General features: G+C 50.1%; 1 protein-coding gene across 1 annotated transcript in view; it reads left to right on the plus strand.

Annotated features, from left to right (window-relative positions):
• Positions 1–242: 242 nt before the first annotated feature.
• SLC20A1 (solute carrier family 20 member 1) overlaps positions 243–8,533 on the plus strand; it is a 34,320-nt gene continuing 26,029 nt past the window's right edge. The window contains exon 1 of the mRNA XM_083184665.1: positions 243–545. The gene's annotated coding sequence lies outside the window, so the exon portion shown is untranslated. The remainder of the gene's footprint in view (positions 546–8,533) is intronic.

Here is an 8,533-nt window from a genome sequence, read left to right on the forward strand (position 1 = left end):
CTGGTGACTGACTGGCAGTAGTGGCACCACAGCTAGAGGAGGGGGGCTATACATTATATAGGGTGCAGCATCAGCCCAATGACCCCTCCAAATCCTTCCCCAAGGATGCGCCCCCCTTACTCGACCACCCACTCCCCATTTACTGGCATCACGTGTGACGTTACCAATCCTCCCCTACAGCTGACCAATCATAACTTAGCCATCCGGTGGGGGCGTGACCTGTCATGTGTCGGTCTCCCGCCCCTCTCCCCCACAGCACCCGGTTAGCAATGTCCCGGCCCCTGCCGCCGTCATCCCACTGTCCCTGAGACCGGCTCGTCACCTGCCTGCTGCACCCCGGTGTGAGCCACGTGATGAGTAGAGCCGGGAAGGTGCTCACGGGGAGCCTGGGCGGGGCCAGCGGCGAATGAATGGCGACTGGGCGGGGTCGGGCTCCTCCCTCTCAGTATATTACGCACACGAGGTCACCGTCCTAAGAATGGCGCTGAGGAATCTCTGACACCGGCATTTGCACCGATCGCCGTCACATCCCCGGGCGCACAGTGGTGAGTAGCGTCACGCCTTACGTTGTATATAGATCATCCCCATCCCACTGTACGTTGAAAGGGTGGCTGCCTGGCTGGTGCTGATATCCACCAGAAGGATGCGGCTGATGATGCTCTGTGCCCTAATATTGCCTGGCCTGACCCCGAAGCTCACTCCCGTCCCTGTGTCACCTCTACCGTGTGTGCTCCAGCAGCTGACACTCGGATCGGTGTAACCCGTGTCAGTGCTGCTGTAATCCCCCCCATCATGGCCATACATTGTGCCCCTGCCGGCTGTGTGCTGTTGCTGCCTGCTGGTGGCATTGTGATGTATACACTGTGTGATGCTGGCTTATGTTTTATACACCGGGCATGTATGCCCTCTCCCCATGGGCATTACCGGGCGGTAAGAAGTTAGAGCCGAGTGACCTCTGTGTCTGGCAGTGCTGGGCACCTATACCTTGTGTATAACGTGCCATGCGGAATACAGTGTGACCCCTGTATGTATGCTGGGGTGTGATGGACACGTGTTCCCTGGCCGTGGGCACGTTGGGGGTATTGCTCTTTGCCTGTAATATGAAGGTGGCACTAGGGCTATGTGTCTCCCATATCTATCTAATATAGTATAAGTAATGTGTACAGTATATATTGGCTGATCTGCGTGTACTATAGGTACCCTTGTGTAACACACACACAGGTAGCTGGTCCCTTCTTGCATTGTGTTCTCAGTTGGAATTCTGAGGATAGAACCTAGTGTAGCACGAAGTTGCAGAGGGCGCTGCATGCGTTGGGCCGCTGAGCATACAGCTGTCAGTGACGGAGGCAGGAAATGGTCCCAATGAATGACCTGCTGTGAGTCACACATTTACCGCACACAATTACACCTTCTCAATGGCATAGTATGCATTGCGTTGTACATAATAAGCAAATCATTTACTGTAATCCCATTCAGAAGAAGTAAGATCAGCGGCTGGTGCTGTGAATATATATAGTTGCCACATCCAGTAATATTAATGAGTTAACCATCCCTCGCTCATGATGTGTTGTTGGCAGCAGTGTCAGAAGTTGGGTAACTAGCGTACAGGACCTTGGGCACGTCCTTATCTCCAGTGCTAGAATGGTGCACATTAAATTTATAGCAGGATATAAAGGAAGCATCCGAGATTGGTTAAGGAGGGTAATGACCTTGTAGTTGCACGTGCACTGTCCTGGTGATTCTGTACCCAATGTGCTGGGTTTCATCCTGCTTTTGACCTGGTGAAGCTGTACCTAGTGTGATAGCTGGCAGGACCAACACTGCACCAGTTATTCTGTACCAGTGTCCCACTGGGGCAGTGCTGGGCTGGTAGTGATCACACCAAGAACAGTCACCAGGGCATGGCAGGCTGACGGCTATCCCACTGCCAGTGCATCTGCACTGTCTAGTGACTACGTGGTATATCTGCCAGCCCTAAATTACTCCCGTTAGTCTGTACCAGTGTGATAGATGGCAGCCTGCTTCGTCCCAAGGACTCTGTACCCAGTGTGCTAGGTGCCAGCCTTTATTGTCTCCATGACTCTGTACCAAGTGTGCTAGGTGCCAGCCTGCACTGCCCTGGTTACTGTGTGATACTGTAGGTGCCACTGTGCTGATCAATCTCGCACACAAGCTGCTGCCGTCCATGTACGGTGGAACACCTGTCGGTACACTGAGTACACTTCAGATGACATTGCAAATGAGGGTACATAATCAGATGCGGGCACTGTGTCGGCGTGGAGCTACAAGTACCAGCATGCCGCGTCTGCCTGAGGCTGACAGAGCTTGTATGGGACGGAGCATGTGATCTCTCTCTAGTTCGTTCTCTCCCACGTACATGGGAATAATAAGGGACATTATTGCCGCCTGTCCTGAAGGGCATTTGCCGCGCTCAGCCTGCACTATGGCGTACCGGTGCGGTCATGTGGCCCGGCTGGGAGAGGCGCCCGCCCGCCCGCGGCTACGTACTGAGGATGAAGAGCGGTGGGGGCTGTGTGATGATCATTGATGAGTAATGAATGGGCCAGATACAGCCGGATGCTGCTGCTGTCGCCGCTCTGGCGGAGTCTAGCTTGTGCAATTGAGGAAATGTCGTCACCCTTACTGACTCAGCCCCGCACCCGCCATGCGCCCCTCAGTCGTCCCTGGCTGCACGCTAGAGATGGGCAAAACGGGTCCCTGAGCGGACCCGGGTCGACCTGGGTCGGTCAGTGAAAAGATCTAGATCCTTTGGGCGGCTCTGCGGCTCAGTTTGTGTAAAAAAGACAGTTATTTATGGTTTGAGTTAGTGTACCATACCTCCCAACATGACCCTCACCAGGAGGGACACAATGCTCTGTTTCTGGACTTCCCTCTTCATGTTTGATTGTTATTACCTGTGTGGAAACACCTTTCTTACCCATTTACCTGTTTAGAACAGGTAATAGCAATCATTCGTTAAGAGGGAAGTCCAGAAACAGAGCAAAGTCGTAGGTTAGAGATTGGGAACCTTTGGCCCTCCAGCTGTTGTTGGACTACACAGCCCAGCATGCCCTGCTACAATTTGCTATTTGGCCATGATAAAACTGTTGCAGGGAATGCTGGGATGTGTAGTCCAACAACAGCTGGGGCCAAAGGTTCTCTAACCCTGACCTAGGTGGTGCACTTAACATAGATTGTTCTCCACAGTATTAGCCCGTAGAATCTACCCCTCTCATCCGAGCCGGGCAGTGCGATGTGTAGGCATAGACTACAATGGGCTATCGCCATCTCAGAATGGCGGTAGCCCAGGGGTGCGAAGCCGGGCTGCCCGATGTTGGTACATCGGGCAGCTTCGCATCCCCCATAGAAACCTATGGGGATGCGGCCGGCGGCGCTGAAAGGGGGATCGCAGCAGGGATCGGAGATTCCTGCTGCGGTTCCCCGATGATACATTTAGGGGATACTGGCTTACTAGAGTAGAAGATACCATGTCTCTGGTACATGTACAGCTGCTAGCCAGGGAGTACACAGAGGGTATCAGAAGGAGAAGAGGAGCTTACAGCGGGATACGGCTCCTTAAAGCGTTCTGTACATTGCACATTTAAGAGAAATGTAATGACATCATCTCCAAGCGCCAGGCCCGCGGTGATCCCCGCCGGGACCACTGATTGCCGTGCTAGGGACAGCCCAGCACCAAGGTAAGCTACTGGGCTGCCCCCAGCCCCCGTGCACCCCTCCAGCCATCGTCCTGGAGGTGAATGGATGCCTCACACCGGCATCCATTCACCTCCACCGCTGCTGTCTGCTGAATATAGCAGACAGCAGCGCAGGCTGTCTGTGCCCCCCTGTCCAACCTGCGGATGCTGCGGTCCCCCATTGATAAATGTAAATAGTAGCCGGGTCGGATGACCCAGTGTACCCATTTACACCGACTGCCCTCTACCCAGGTCATAGTCATGTTCTACCCAGGTCAGGACCTGGGGAAACAGTCGTTTGGTCGACTGAACTAGGTCGACATTAGGTCAACAACACTAGGTCGACATGCTGAAAGGTCGACATGGTTTAGGTCGACGTGGTTTTAGGTCGACATGGAACAAGGTCGACGTGGTTAGTAGTAGTAGTACGTTTATTTATAAGGCGCCGCAAAGTGTCCGCAGCGCCGTACATAGCAAACAAAAACAAATGACAAGGTAACATACAGGTGTGTTGAAAAAGTCAACGTGGTTACAGGTCGACGTGGTTTTACATCGACATGGAACAAGGTCTACATGGTTATAGGTCAACATGAGGAAGGTCGACAGGTCATAGGTCGACATGGGGATTTTCACTGTTTTTGAGCCGACATGTGCCGACAGGCGGTATTTCATGCCCTACCATCCACTAGGGCATGGAGTGAGATTATAATAGTGTGGCAAGCGAAGTGAGCCACTGTGCCCGAAGCATTGCGAGCGATGCGAGGGTCCGATTTCACTTCCAACTGTGTTGACATTCGGGTCAAAAACAGCGAAAACCCATGTCGACCTTATGACCTTTCGACCTTCCTCATGTCACCCTAACGTCCATGTCGACCTAAAACCACGTTGACCTTGTTCCATGTCGACCTCTTCCCATGTCAACCTTTCTGCATGTCGACCTAGTGACTGTCTGACCAACGCTTGTCTGACGAACAATCCAGTTCCCAGGACCTGGGTAGAAGTCCCGTGTAAAGGGACACGGCGTGTCCCATTTACACTGCCGCTGACCGGGGTCTGACCCGCTGAAGACCCGGGGTTTTGCGGCGGTGTAAAAGGGGTATTAATTTTGCTCGTTGCCAAGGGAGACTAAATTTGCTTATTGCCAAGGGGGATTAAATTTGTTCATTGCCAAGGGGGACTAAATTTGCTCATCGCCAAGCCCCCCCCCCCAAATGAAGGTTAAAAGAAGGCCCCCTCCACCTCCAAATTAAAGTTAAAAGTACTACACAGCCCAGCAAACACAGATCTAGTAAAAAAAAAAAAACATGTGCACTGCCTAACTAAAGTCTGTGTGTCTGTGAGAATGTGTGTTCATACTTCTACTCAACTTTCTGTGATACTGTACTAGTAGAAGATGGTGAAGCAATCTTGCAATGCCTCTGCTGAGGCTGCTGTTGACCTCATTCAGGGCTTCAAGAAGAATCTAGATCTGCACATGACACAGCAGCAGCAGCAGCAACAGCACAAGCAGCCTTGTTTTTCTATTCACTCAGTCTCCAATTAGAAGAAAATATCTCAGCTGCCAAAGGTGGCAGTGCTGAGCTCAAGCATGCATTGTATTGTATGCAATGTAAAGCGAAACTGATCCGGATCACCATTTTGGGATCGGCGGCTCCCTCGTTCTTTGAACGGAACCGTTCAAAAGAACCGGATCGTTCACGAACGACCCATCTCTACTGCACGCTGCTATAAAGTGGCCAACATGGCGGCTCAGCAGCGTCACAGCACATCCACAGTAATAACGGGGCGGGCGGCGACCTCGAGTCGGCCTACCTGGGACTGTCTGGGCAGCAGCGCGTGCAGAGCTCCCGAGTCCCTACACCTGGGTAGCAGCGCACACAGGGCTGGTGGTTTCGTCGTGATCCCTACACTCTGGTTATAACAATAATACATTTATTTAACACTCTTTCTTTAAAAGGACTCAAGGCGCTTAACAGATATTAGCCGCGGAGGGTGCAGATTTCTGTTTCAATGTGTTTTAAACGCCGGCAATGGCACCCGATTTAACCCAACCTCGCACCCTTCACCTGCCCGAACTAGCTTAAAATTGCTCACAAACCTTTGGCGAGTGCTTCTAGGCAAATTTTGTCCGCAATAAAGTGCGCCTAGTAACGTGATTATTCGCACTCGTGAATCATCTGCTGTTAATAGGATCACCCCATCGAATTAGTACAGGAACAAAAACTTTTCATAAACTATATACATATATTTTTTTAAATTCTAGAGTGGGGGTCTCTAGAACTGTGGGGAAGTGAGTTCCAAAGAGTCAGAGCCGCATGGCTAAAAGCATCGATCCCCAGATGAATTACGGGAGATTCTAGGTACTGCTAAATCCTTCATCTAGACTAGAAGCACATACAGGGCTTGGTGATCTCATGATCCCTACACCTGGGTTGCTGCATGGCTGGTGATCCCATAATCGCTACACATGGGCAGCAGCACACTCAGGGCTGGTGTTCTCATGATACCTACACCTGGGTAGCACTGCATGCTGGACTGGTGGCCCCTGCGCAGTTGCCATAAATGAGGTCATGTGAGCATGCCTCTTATCAGGCCATTTCTGGCAGCAGTCCCCATGGTTGCAGAACTGTTTGCACCTATGAGCAGGGCCCTCCTACCTCTCTCGGTTTGTCACGACCCAGTTTGTTTTATAACTCTTTCCATTTGTAAATCCCAACAGAATATGCTGCGCTATATAAGAAACTGTAAATTAATAAATTCCCAGAGCCCAGATCTTCAGGATTAGTGACATGGATGTGGCCTGGATGTGGCCTATGTGCCTAATCAGCTGGGCAGTGGTCATTGCCCGGAACACATAAATTGCCTATAATGCAGAAATGATCAGTAAATAAAGATGTTTTGGCCAACACAGCTGCTTCCCTCCCAGTTAGAATTGCCCGGATCTGCTGCATAACAGGGCTGCCATAAAACTTAACACCATCATAAAAGTGGCACATACATAATGTGCCCTGAATGTGGGAGGAACTAGGGATTGGGTAACAATTTGGCATCTACTAATCTGCCAAGTGAGGCGAGGGGAAATGGATCAAGTCCCAGAAAGCAATGCTTCACAAAGCCAGACCTTGGGTCTGCCAATGTTGGGCACTGAACCTTGGGTGTGATTTGCAACACATGACATTGTGGGTGCAATATATCCCGCCAGCACATTATACGGGGAAAATGTGATAAAGATGCCTGTAGGCAGCGCTATCTGGATGTATCCAGAAAAATGACATATGTTTGGGCTTAGCCTTAAAATACTTAAAATCGCTTCTGGCCGACTGTCGGAATGCCATACTCAACCTGCAAAACGTCTATAGATGGTGTGAACTACCAGGTCCAAGCCTTGGACTTGGTAGCCTTCACGTTATTTGATGAGTTGGTGACAGCAGTGCTTCAGCCAGGTGATGCGGAAAACATGTGCTGTTATACCCATTTCAGACTGAATAAATTGGATCACTGAACACTGGTTCAAACCATGTCCCGGCTCTTTGAAGCCAGTCCACACCGCTGGCTGAACTTTGTATACTGCGGAGGCTTAAGGTGCCCATACACGGTACAATTATTGTATGCAATTTTGGACTAGATTGCATTGCAAAACATATCCAAATGGACTAGATTGCATTGCAAAACATATCCAATGCAATCTAGTCCAAATTGCATACAATAATTGTACTGTGTATGGGCACCTTTAGTTCTATTGGAGATCTTATCTCCAAGTGCGGGAATGCAAATGCCCCCTTGCAATGAACGGGACCCAGGGCTACTAGGATTCATTTCCTGGATCACCGGACCCGGATTAACCCTTTCACACTGAACCATGTCCTGGGTCAAACTGGCAATAACCTGGGGGGGGGGGGGGTTGTGACTCTTATGGCTATAACCAGCATTGTTCTAAAGAGTGAGGGAAACCATCACAAACCCAACATCAAATGTTAAATCTATTTCCATTGACTCTTCACATTGATGGTTGTTACTTTAGGCTTCCCATGTTAATCCCCTAAAATGGGATGTACAAACAGCAAAATGTGGTCAAAATTCTGAAAATGAGTTACCCCCATCCACTAGGGCAGGGGTGAGGAACCTTTTTTGTGACACTGGCCATTAAAAAGGATGAAATTCTTCGGGGGCCAGTCGCATGCTCCGGCCGCCACAGATTAACTGCTGCTGGATGCCTGTCGCACACTCCCGCCCGCGTCACCACCTCACACGAGACTCCCGGCTTACATGTCTCCCGTGCAGACCACCGGGTGTGAGGAGGGTCACACAAAGTGCATAGGGGCCGGCGGGCCGGAAGTTCCCCACCCCTGCACTAGGGCGAGGTATCGCATGCTGTACACAATAACCCACCAACTGATTGCATATGATACATTGTATATGGGCCTTTTTTATAAAATGTATCTTATGCAATCCTAGCAAGCTCTACGAGCTGCAATGAATATTCATGGAAGCCCATATGATCCGCAAGGGAATGAGCCTCATCGCAATTGTAGGAAAATAACATGCAATGTATTACTTTACATGTGATCCTTCACAGCAATTCGTCGGAATCGCATAAAAAAGTGGCCATATCACACTAGTCTTTACAATAGCATACCTCCTGTGTCCTATTCAGCTAATACACTTACTGCACATATAAGATGGCTGCACATATAATAAGACTCCTCCAGTCTCCAAACCTATAAGCGTTCCTGAAAACTCATCTCTTCAAGCAAGCTTATCAAATTCCAGAACCAGTCACGATGCAATAAAGAATACAGAATCTATCCTTATGTATCAATGCCTATTTCCTACAGATA

The sequence above is a fragment of the Crinia signifera genome, chromosome 4 (assembly GCF_055691185.1).
Source record: "Crinia signifera chromosome 4, ASM5569118v1, whole genome shotgun sequence".
Lineage (NCBI taxonomy): Eukaryota > Metazoa > Chordata > Amphibia > Anura > Myobatrachidae > Crinia > Crinia signifera.